The following is a 12,435-nucleotide window of genomic DNA, read 5'->3' as shown; positions in this document are numbered from 1 at the left end:
CAGTCTCTCTGCACTCCTGCTGCGCGTACATCTTCCTCGATCGCACACACCCAACGAGTGCGTGGTCTACCTCGAAGCCGACGACCTCGCCCAGGTTCTCTACTGAACACTATTTTCGCTGACCTTTCTTCTGGCATTCGGCCTATATGTCCTGCCCACTGTAACCACCGGCGCCTGATCAGCTTCACAATGTCATCACATTTATACAACTCATACAACCCGTGGTTCATGCGTCTACGCCATTTGCCGTTTTTCATCATGCCGCCAAGTAGTGACCGCCAAGTTTTTCGTTTAAATACACCAATTATACGCCAATCTGCCTTTCTCAACGTTCATGACTCACATGACCGACATGTCCATGACCGTAGAGGGCGAGACCGCAAAGTTCGTGACTTTAGCGACGTTAGATACGTTAGATACGATACGTTAGACTACGGAGTGTGTATAAAACCCTATTTGCAGCAGCAATACATCTCTTCACATCAAGAGTGACGTCATTGTCCCGTGTTACCAGAGTTCCCAGATATGTGAATCCGTCGACAACCTCGTACTGTTCCCCATCTATTTCCACCTCAGATCCAACAATATTCAGACTTCCACACTCTCTGCCAGCAACCATGTACCTAGTTTTGGCAGTGTTCATGATCAGTCCGATTCTCGCAGATTCTCTTTTGAAAGGCACAAATGCCTCTACAATAGCTCTACGATCAACACCAACAATGTTAATATCATCCGCAAAGCCTAGGGGCATGTGCGATTTGCTGATGATGGTTCCATTCCTTTGCATGTCTGCTCTTCGTATCACCCCTTCAAGTGCTATATTCAACAGTCACGAAACATTTCGTCTAATGTCGGAAAGCCGTGCTTGAGTATTATCTGCCATAATTCTTTCCTTTTCACTGAATCATACGCTGCCTTAAAATCCACAAACAGATGGTGTGCCCGCAAGTTGTATTCCCGAAATTTTACAAGAATTTGACGCAAGGTGATCATTTGATCCGTAGTCGATCTTCCTTCTCGAAAACCACACTGGTAATGGCCGACAAAGCATTCTGATAACGGTCTCAATCTGTTGAACAGAATACGACAGACTACCTTATAGGCGGAATTAAGAAGTGTTGTACCCCGATGGTTACTACAATCGAGTCGGTGTCCCTTCTTGTATATCGGGGAAATGAGACCATCAAGCCAGTCTGAAGGCATTTCTTCATCCACCGAGATTTTTTCGATCGTGGCATGGATTGCTATGTGCAGCTGCTCTCTCTCCACTTTCAGAATTTCGACCGGAATTCCGTCCTTTCCAGCAGCCTTTCTGTTTTTAAGCTCTTTTATCACCTTTTTAACTTCAACTAGCGTGGGCGGCTCCACAGCTTGACCATCTTCCTCAATTTGTATTCTTTGTCTGACGCTTCCTCCATTAGCTGTTCCATTTAGAAGCTATTCAAAGTGCTCTCTCCACCTGATAGCCACCATAGCCTCGTCAGTTAACAGGTTTCCATCCTTGTCGTTGCACGTCACTGGCACCGGGTTGCTCTCATTCACTGTACTGTTGACTATTTTATAAAAAAAACTCTTCGCGTTGTTCCTGGCAAAACAACCTTCTGCCACACTGAGCACCTGGTACTCATGCTTACGACGCCGATGGGTTCGTTTCTCTGCTACTCGTAGCTCTTTATATCGTTCCCTGTTTTGACGTGTAACCGTAGTGAGCATGCGACTCCCAGCCACGTTCTTCTCATTTGTCGCTATTTGGCACTCTTCATCAAACCAGCCATTTCTTGGTCGGCTTGTTCCGGTACCCAGTACCTCAGTGACTGTGCTTCGTGACACAGTTGTCTATCTTCTGGCACTTCTTACGCTTGACAGCCTAGCGCTAATCTTACGTACCGCTAGATAATGATCAGAGTCGATATTGCGCCCTCTGACGGACCTGACATCTATGACGTCAGAAAAGTGTCAGCCATCAATCAAGACATGGTCGATTTGGGAGCACCCAACGGGTGTCTCTAGGTGTGCTTTCGAATATTTTGGTATGCAAAATAGGTGCTACAGATTGTCATACCTCTGGGTGTAGCGAAGTTTATCAACCTCAGGCCGTATCATTGGTCGTCGAGTGAAGGCTCTCTTTTCCAATGATTGGGCGGAAAAACTCTTCACTTCCGATGATGATTTTGACGTCCTACTTTCGGCACTCTCCACATGTTTTATCGAAGGATTGATAAAACGATTCACATCATCGGGTTTGACGTTAGCTGAAGCGTATGTACTGATCAAGCTATATTTGAAGAACTTGCCCTCGATCCTCGTTTTTTTCTGCTTGCCCAATACCATAAACCCAACGTCTGCCTCTGTAGTAGATATGGTACTTGAACGAAACTTCAGCAGTTGGACCAGCTCCCCGGAGCCTCACCATCTTACTTCTTGGAGGGCTGCTACCTCAAGGTTGACTTTGTGTAGCTCTCGAGTAAGTAGGCCAGCTCGTGCAGGTTCCAACAAAGTTCTGGCGTTCCAAGTACCGAGTTTCCAATCAGAGTCCAAAAAAAGCGTCCAAAGAAAGTGCTTCTGATTATCAGGCCTCGGAAAGCTACCAACATACGGGAAGCTCAACATACGCATCCTCTCGGTGATCAGCCTCCAGTCCGTCAGGCGAACCCAACAAAGCCCGCTGCCAGCTAGTTGGTCGCTCAACCGCTCTGGTAAAATTAGGCCTTACCGCCACGGATCGTCTACATCTTCTCACCTTTGTTGCGGATGCCCCCCTGCGGGGGCCACGATGCCAAACTTTTGGGGTTACAGTCGCCATTCACGGAATCAGTGCTCTGTAGTTCCAGATACCAAGAATCCATTCCACGAATTTAATTCATCGTCTTCGTTCTTGTCAATCCGACTCAATTTTTTTTGATTTTTCCTAGTTACATTTGTTTAGGCATGTTGCCTTATTGGGGTCGTAATTAGGAGCTCCCCTACTAGGGAGTGGTAGGGGTAGGTTAAGAGACTGAGAACCACTGCGGGATCTATTTTATTCCTGCAAGTACGCTTGTCGGCGATGGAACGCATTATCCAGCCGTTCACCAACCACAAACATGTTACGTGCAATTTTGTTGATCAATGATGCAACTTGGCAGCCTACTTCCTCCACGAAAATATCCACAAAATCACATGTCTATTCAATGAAAGGTAAAGCAAATTATTCATTAACGGACGATTTTTCTCTGATATCATACGCTCGCGCAATGGGTCAACACCCAGCAACTCTTGCATGCAGTTGTTTGAAATGACAATACTCAAAGTAAAGACTTAAGCACAGAACCGCTCGAGTATAATTGGTATTTAGTATTGGTGGATAATCCGCCATTAGCCATTAGGGCATCCGCGATGGCGCAATACAAAGATAGAGCGCCAGCAATACAAGAATATAGAAGGTTATAATAGAGAATGCGATGCGCCGATGGCACAGAAAAACCATACCTGAATGATTTACCTAAGCGTTTGAGAGTACTTTGACCAAATATAGATGGGCATGCAGCGACAGGAACATGAACGGAAGAAACACCAGCAAGATGATCATGATCGCTCGAGTTCAAATTATTGTCCAGTGCCAATGATACGTCGGAGTTACAGAGAAGCCTGGCATATACCACCGAATAGGGTATATTCCGCAAGCCGTCAAGTGCAGGAATGTAGAAAAGAATCTGATCACAAACGAACACAAGACGACTGACAAGTGGAAACCTTCGATGAATGAATACCTGCATAACAATGCGGTAAACAGAAGCGGAAATAGCCTCTGGCCTCTGCAGCGTTCAACAGAGGATTGGCAAACTGAAGAACAGCAAAAAAGCAAAGCAAAGCCTTGGGCTTATACCGTCTTTAGACATTACCCTTCTTTATCGACAGACTTCGCAGCCGGTTGGTAGAGTACAGGAAAATTACGGGGCCAGTGCAACGATCCTACTGACTCTATCTAGCAAGCCAGTATTGTTAGACTACCATTGTACCTCGAAGCTAATTGGGTAGCAAGTACAAGGGGCAAGGGGACTGAAGAACAGCAATGCTGTCGAAAGAAGCCCCACCTCCTCGTAGTACCAACTGAGATACGAGCAACCTTAGTGGAGATCAGCAATCCAACCCTAGTGGTATGCTGACAGGGAAGGGAGAATTATCGTTCGGCGACACAGTACCAGTACTGGAAGCATATAATATGAATAGTAAGGCTGTGTGAGACATCTCGCGAAATTTCGTGTTTACCGAATTAAACGAAATCAAGCGAAATTTACCATAGATTCTAGTGTAGTTTAAAGGTAATTTATTATAAAATCTAATGTAAATTTCTGAAACTGAAATTTTGCTAAATTTCGCACAGCCTTAATGGATACGAACCGGAACAATAGGCATAGACAAAGGCAACGAAAAAAAGCTAAGAGCATATGGAAGTGCAAGTTTAAATTTTCTGGGAAGTAACCGCATACTTTCCGACTTTTTGAGGGCCCCGCAAGTTCGTCATTGTAGCGCTGCATGAAATATACTGGAAGGGGTCTACGGTACGTACATTCGTATAGAAATGAATACGTCATTTACCAGAGCTACGATAATACACACGAGCTGGATACAGCTCTTATCGTGTTGGGCGACATGTAAAAGTGCGTAATTAGGTGGTGACCAATCGACAGTCGTATGTGCAAGTTGAGGAATAAAAGGCCGTTTTTTCAACATTAGCATTATCAACTTGTATAATTAGCGCACAACCAGGAAGTGATGAGGACGACCGCGACGCTTTTACGCGCAGCTTAAGCGTGAGTACGACAACTCCCCAAGACATGACGTTAAAATCATTATCGGAGGCCTCAACGCTAAGACTGGCCAGAAGGAGAAATTCAGACCGGTTATTGGAAAATACAGTGCACACTCGCTAACGATCGAAAACGGTCATTGACTTCGCCGCCTTCCAAAATATGACCATACGAAGAACCTACTTCCGGCACAACCACCATTATCGGTACACCTGGGGATCGCCACAACAGATGGACTCACAAATCGACCACGTTTTGATCGATGGAAGATATTTCTCGGATATGAACGACGTTAGAACCTATCATGGCGCAAACATTGATTCTGACCACTACCTTTTGATAGTTAAAGTGCACCAAAGACTTTCCGTTGTTACTAACATTCGGTACCGTCACCCGCCACGGTACAATCTAGAACAACTGAAGTTACCTGAAGTCGTTATTAAGAACGCGCAATGCCTTGATAGTGTACTACCGAGTGAGGGAGAGCTAAACGAAGCCCCTCTCGAGGGCCGCTGAGGTAGCATTAAAGCAGCTCTCAACAGGGCAACGGAAGATAGAGTGGGGTTCGCTGAAAGGAGTCGACGTGACGGCTGGACTGGTTCAACGAGGAATGCCAGAGGATATTAGACGAGCAGAATGCATCGCAGGCGTTGTTGCTGCAGCAGTTGACCCGTCAAAATGAAGAACGATATAGACAGAAACGAAGACAACAAACACAGTTTTTCCGGGATGAGCAACGTCGTCGGGAATAAATCGAGTGCGATGGCATGGAACAGCTCTATCGTTCTCAGCAAACGCGTAAATTCTACAAAAAACTGAACGTATCCCGCAAAGGCTTTGTATCATGAGCTGAAACATGTCGGGATAAAGATGGAGAGATCTTGTCGGATGAATGTAAGGTAATCGAAAGTTGGTAGCAGCACTACAATGAGCACCTGAATAGCGTGGAGACGGAATACCAAGACAGCAAAAGTATGTAATGACTGTATAAGTATGACGAGTGCTGGTCCTCCTACAATAGGTCAATACAATAGGCAATCGAAGTCATTAAGCAGCTTAAGAATAATAAAGCAGCTGCCAAAAACGGCATCGCAACGGAGCTTATCAAGATGGGCCCGGATAGGTTGGCTACCTTTTCGCACAGGTTGATAGTCAGGATCCGGGAAACAGAACAGCTACCAAAGGAGTGGAAGGAGGGAATAATATATCCATGATACAAGAAGGGCGACAAGTTGGAATGTGAGAGCCATTCTCAACGCTGTCTATAAATTTCAAGGCCGCCTACGATACTATCGACCGTGAAGAGCTATTGAAAATTCGAAAACGGCTTTCCCGAGAAGATTAACTAATTAACAAGACTGATTAACGCCACGGTGGGTGGTGTACATTGCTGTATGAGGATTTCAGGCGCGTTATCAAAACCGTTTGAAACACGCAGGGGATTTCGACAATGCCATGGTATTTCTTATCTCCTGCTCAACAGCGCGCTAGAGAGTTTTATGAAACATGCGGGACATGATTTTCAATAAATCTAGCTAATTTATCTGTTCCGCTGACGACGTGGACATTGTTGGAAGGAGTATACGAAAATGAAACATGAAGCAGTAAAGGTTGGATTAGTGGTGAATGTGTACCTCGGATCATTGATGACGTCGGATAACAACTGCAGCAGAGAAATACGCAGACGTATTATTGCTGGAAGTCGTGCTTACTACGGACTCCACAAGACTCTAAGGTCTGGTCAGCTTCATCCCCTTGCCAAATGTATCATGTACAATGCTAAAAAGACCGGTAGTCCTCTACGGTTACGAAACGTAGGTAATGCTTGACGGGGACTTGAAACATCGGCCATTTTTAAGCGTCGTGTGCTTAGGATCCTAAGCTTATGCGGTGTATGTGAGAACGGTGGGAACCAAGTACCCAGAAAGTTGCTAAAGTCTGAAAAGTACAATGGGCGGGACATGTTGTGAGAATGCCATACAACAATTCCGCAAAAATGGTGTTCGCCTCGAATCCAGTTGGTACCAGTCGCAGAGGTGCGCACCGCGCTCGATGACTAGACCAAGTGGAGCAAAACCTGGAAAGTGTGGGATATAAGAGAAATTGGAGATGGACAGCCATGGACCGAGTTTGTTGGCGGACCATTGTTATGCAGGTGAAATCCTAAAATTCAGTTCCTAAAACATAGCGCCAGGATAAGTAAGTGAGTCTGTAAGAAAGTAAGTAAGTAAGTACTTGTACTCCTGGTAATTTGCTCATAGATTTTTGAAGTCAACTTATGTGTATCAAAGGAAGCATTCGTATGACAAATTACACTGTACTAGATTATGTGATGTTTTAACTGTATTTTAGCATTGTCGAAAGGATGTTTGGACTCAACACCTTTTTGTATCTCTAGTTAAACCCTTTATAGCTTTCACACGAATATAATCGTTGGGACAAAAATTCAAATCGAACGTTCGTTGCACAATCGTTACGAAGTAACTCGATGCTATTGTACAATATTTGCAAAAGGAACATCAGAATGACATACGACGAAAGCGTCCATCCGAAAACCGCCTCGTCGCATCGTACAGATGGCTTTCTAGGATGTATTGTGGAATGAATGCACACAAAAAAAGTGAAACGGTTTCAAAATCTGGGGCCATTTGGGTTCCGCTTCCACGCCCAATTGCCAGCCTTCGTACAATAGAATCGCGAGCACATCGAATCGGGTAGCAATCAAATCGGCGTTGCGACGATATGCTTCCAAGCCGCCTGGTGACAACGAATTGACGGCTGACATTAATCAGTGTCAGAATACTTGTCCACAAAAATTTGGAAGTGAAACTTTTACGCGTCCGCCACGGACGGTGGATCGGTATGGAACGTGCCCGTGCCAACACCAGATCGAAACCCAACTGCTGGAAAGAGGTAAAAATGGTAATCTGATTGAAACTGCTGATGCTGTCAGTCATAAAAGCGTGACCTGGTCGGTCGGAAAGAGCTGCGTATGCGAAAAGAGCTGCAGGCCTGGGTTCGGCCGGCGCGTTACGGTATCAAACGGGGCGCAGCACGTTGACCTCATTTAATAGAGTAATTTATGTAAATGGTTGACCAACCGAGAGATATGACACCGCGCGACAGTGCAAATGTTTGCAGAAAATACCTAGCAAAAACCGATTATGTGCTGGTCAATAGTACAAAATAAAATTACAGTTTTATATGCAAGGTACCAAAAACTGCGAATTGATCCAGAACTCAATAATACGAAAACTCAAAGTTTTCGTCGAACACAACTTATAATAAGCACTCTAATTCTCTAATGTCTTAACTATAATCACAGATTTAGTTTCGACAAAGTGTGAAATACCGAAAACTGAATGTAGCACTGGGGTTAGAATAATTAGAAAATGTTAAAATTAAAAGAAATAGTCTAATCACACCCATCAGTATTACCAGAAATTCAATGTATTATGGAAATCAACCAAATTTATTGCGATGATCTTATCTAACGTGCAATCCTGCAAGTTTCATAATTTATATTCCCCACATAACTAATAAAGCATCGTTAATGTGAGCTGCCGATTGTCATATTTATGTCATTGTATCATAAAAGTAGATTAAATGTATTAGCACAATAACAGCAATGAACGATAAGTGTATACCTAAAACTCTTCCTTCCTTCCAGAACATTCCATCCATTGTTCTGATTCTAGATCAAGATTACGGAACAACCATTTTTTGTCTAAAAGCCGATTAGCGCTCAAGCATCACTTTTGGATGCCCTCGCCGTGTTGTTTCGTTTCTCAGCATTCTTCGCACCGTCCAATGGCACAGCTGGAAGCCCGCGTCGACCGCAACGACGCGGCACGATGGTGGTAGCAATCAGTCCTTTCAGACCTCCGCACAAATCGATTACAAATCATTAATCAATTTCATAACTCGCTGCGCAGCCGAGAGATCGCACCAGTCGAGAAAGGACGCCCAACAACCGCCGTTGCTGTGAGGAAGTGAACGCGAAGACCAAACGATTAACTCGCCCAGATAAGCCACAATTAGATCACGTTAAGCATTATACAATTCCGACCGAGGAGGCCGCGTTGCGTGCAGGCTACCAAAAGGCAGGATTCCCAGCGTGCGGGGTCTTTCGTGACATCGCCATGCCGAGCAGTGGCCCGGATTGCCAAATTATTCACACCGGTCCGTCAGAGTCAACGTTCCACCAGGCGGCAGTCCACCGCGGATCAGTTGAGGCACACAATTTTGATGGACGTTTGTATTCATCTGATTTGACGAACGGGAGAAATGCGCGGCATAGAAATAGGCGGAATGTCGGAACGGAGCCTGCGTCGCGTGGAGTCCAGGTTTAGGTAGATTTATTCAAAACCACTGGGTTCGGTTTATTAAAAGACGAATGATCTGATGGATAATGTCATCTTCTATTATATCTGTGATCGTGCTTGCGTTCCTCGATCGGTTATGACTTCCCCAAAAGCACCCGAAAGATCTGCTCCTCATGATGATGCAATCGAATCAGATCACTAAACCCTCGCTAACCGGTCGCTACCGACTTGAATTGGCTGACGCTAATCGAAGGTGTTGCGGTATTCCAAGCAGTTTGTTGTTGGCAAATCGTTCGAATTGGAACAGACGAACTCAGTGGAGGAACCAGACGTGACTTTTGGTTCGAAGTAAAAGATGAAGCACGGGATGTGACGGGATGCATCATGTTTTCTCGATAAACATTTAAAGTATGAAGAGAATGAAGTGCTCTTTGTGGTTCTATTCAAATATAATTTGTAAGTACATTATATACAGTGTACATAAACATAAACATAAAGAACAGGTAAATAATCAAAACTTTGGGCATAAACGTCTTTTGAAGTCTCGACTCTAGTAGCAACATCCAGCTGAGATCCGAATATATGACGACTGGTTGGTTAGACCAGCATTGTACTTCGAAGCCATCTGGGTGGCAACAAAAAAGAGGGACGTTGAACAGAGAAAAGTGAATCATCTTTGTAACATTTTGTGTCATTTTGATATTATTATTTGTAACATTATTGTATAATGTTTGTACAATCAGGACACAATTGTGAGAAATTTTAACTTTAACCCCCGAATCATGCGTAAATATAACCTATTGATTGGTAAAAGTATTAATGCTACTAATGAGCAACAATTTTATCAATTTATGAACAGGAGCCAGGAAATACCAACGCCTTGTCGAAGTCACCTGCATGTTTCAAACGGGCTTAATAATACGCCCGATATCCTCACACAACACTGTACACCATCCATTGTGGACTTAATTAATCAGTTTCTCGGGAAAACTGTTTTCGTCCATAATTTTCCATTGCTCTTCACGGTCGATGGTATTGTAGCAGCACAAGGATTTGGTTCGTTGTCGATCACTCGTCCACAAAACCAACTTGATAACTTCCCACGAATCTACTTGTTAACAGCGATAGACGGCGAAAGATGATCTGAGAAAGCACTTTATATGCGGCGTTGAGAATGGTAGTCACTCGATAGTTCTCACATTCCAACTTGTCGCACTTGTTGTACATTGGCCATATTACTCCCTTCATCCACTCCTTCGGTAGCTGTTCTGTTTCCCAGATCCTGACTATCAGCCGGTGCAGACAGGTAGCCAACATATCCGGGCCCATCTTGATGAGCTCTGCTATGATGTCATCTTTGCCTGTTCTTGAGCTGCTTGATGGCTTCGATCACTTCACCTTTTATGGGGGTCGATACATCAGCATCATCCGCTGCACTGATGTCGTCATTCTCCCTACTGTCTTGATATTGCGTCTCCGCACCATTCAGGTTCTCATTGTAGTGCTGCTTCCACCTTTTGATCACTTCACGTTCATCCGACAAGGTTTCCTGCGACATGTTCCGGAACACGTTCTGTTTCTTCCATAATTTACACGTTTCCTGATGAGAATATAGCTGTTCCCTGTCCTCGCACTCAATTTTTTCCAGGTGGCGCTTTTTATCGCGGAAAAAACTGGGTTTGCTGTCTTTGTTTCTGTCTATATTGTTTCTCGTTTTGACGGATCCCCTGCTGAGACATCGACACTCGCACTACATTCTTCTCGTCTGACACGCCCTGGCATTCCTTATCGAACTAATCGTTACGACGACTCCTCGCAGCGAAGCCAACGGAACCTTGCGCTGCGCTATCGATAACTGCTTTAACGCAATCACAGTTTAGCTCTTCCTCACCCGGCAACGCTGCTTTAAGACATTCTGCGTACTCAATAGCGACCCCAGGTAACTTGAGTCGTTCTAGATTGTACCGTGGCGAGCGACAGTACCGAATGTTGATAACAACGCAATGTCTTTGCGTTCTTTAACCCTGAAAAGGTAATGGTCAGAATCTATGTTTACGCCACGATAGGTTCTAACGTCGATGATATCCAAGAAGTGCTGTAACTGGATTTTTGTGAATTGACCCGCTTACGGGAATAAAACAATATTTAAGACCAGTAGTTTTGTTTTATTCAGGGTCTATTGTGAAACACCCCCTCTTTTGTTCAGCGTTCGATGGCGTCGGCAGAGTCGGCGGGTCTGTAACGAAACAAAAGAGGGATCGGTGAACTTATGTTCACCCAATAATGCACCCCTAATGGGTGTATCCGGCCACCTATCACACCTTCCGCAAATGCAGAGACTCGGATCACAGAACGGGTCTGACTCACCTTCTCCACAAATCCCGTCGGCTCAGGACACCTCGCGATGGACACTGCTCCGGTTCCTGGGTAACGCGGCTCTTTGGCGGTTATCTGTGGCCTTTCCCCCACGGGTTCTTCTGGGTGGCTGGATCAACGGTTGCGGTCAACGACGACCAGTGTAGCGTCCCTTCGGCACTTTGGCACTCGCGGAACCTTTGTAATAAAAGAACGGACAGGTTTGTTTCCGTACTTTATGGTACGTCTTGACTCGCTTCACTCCAGTCCACTTCAGAATTAAAAGTCTCGGCGATGGCGTCCTACGGGTTTCCTTAATATGGCGGGAATATTCCTCACATCGTCAACTGACGTGTGTGTTTATGTTATGGGGCGAAAAGCTCACAGAGAGCATTAAACCAGCAGTTGTTGAAAGGGTGGGGGTTGATTGATGGACGGTAGGTTCGATATAGGATAGGATGGGATCGTGATCGGTGGTTTTGGTTTGTCGTCTCAGAATCTGTTTACACTTGCCTTGTCTTCACTTTCAGTGATCCGGATTTTAGGTTACACCGGTCGAGGTGGTTACTAGGCTAGTAATAGTTCAGTCGATTCCCATCTCTTGGAATCGTTACAGTGCCTTCCATCTATCAAAACATGGTCGATTTGTGGGTCCGTCTGTCGTGGTGATGTCCAGGTATACCGATATGGGAAGCTGTGCCGGAGGTAGGTACTTCGTATGGTCATATTTATGGAGGCGGCAAAGTTAATGAGTCGATGGCCTTTTCGTTGCCTTGGTCTATGCCTATTGTTCTAGTACTTATATACATTACATGCTTCCTGTACTGGTAAATTTTATGGATGCCTTTTAAGGCCTGCACCAACCACCTCTGTCGCCGGAGGACCATCGTGATAGTACTGCCCAAGCAACAATGTGAGTTTTATTGTACTCTTATGGCGGTTTTCATGACCAATTTTGGTCTTAA

The 12,435-nt window shown here is 44.9% G+C and overlaps 1 pseudogene; it reads right to left on the bottom strand.

Annotated features, from left to right (window-relative positions):
- The window catches only part of LOC128739773 (fatty-acid amide hydrolase 2-like), a 30,634-nt pseudogene extending 19,961 nt beyond the window's left edge, over nt 1–10,673 (bottom strand).
- Between the last annotated feature and the right edge of the window lie 1,762 nt (nt 10,674–12,435).

This window comes from Sabethes cyaneus, chromosome 3 (assembly GCF_943734655.1).
Source record: "Sabethes cyaneus chromosome 3, idSabCyanKW18_F2, whole genome shotgun sequence".
In the NCBI taxonomy this organism is placed as follows: Eukaryota; Metazoa; Arthropoda; class Insecta; order Diptera; family Culicidae; genus Sabethes; species Sabethes cyaneus.
The sequence above is the reverse complement of the archived record's forward strand: the minus strand, read 5'-3'. Positions and strand labels throughout refer to the sequence as shown.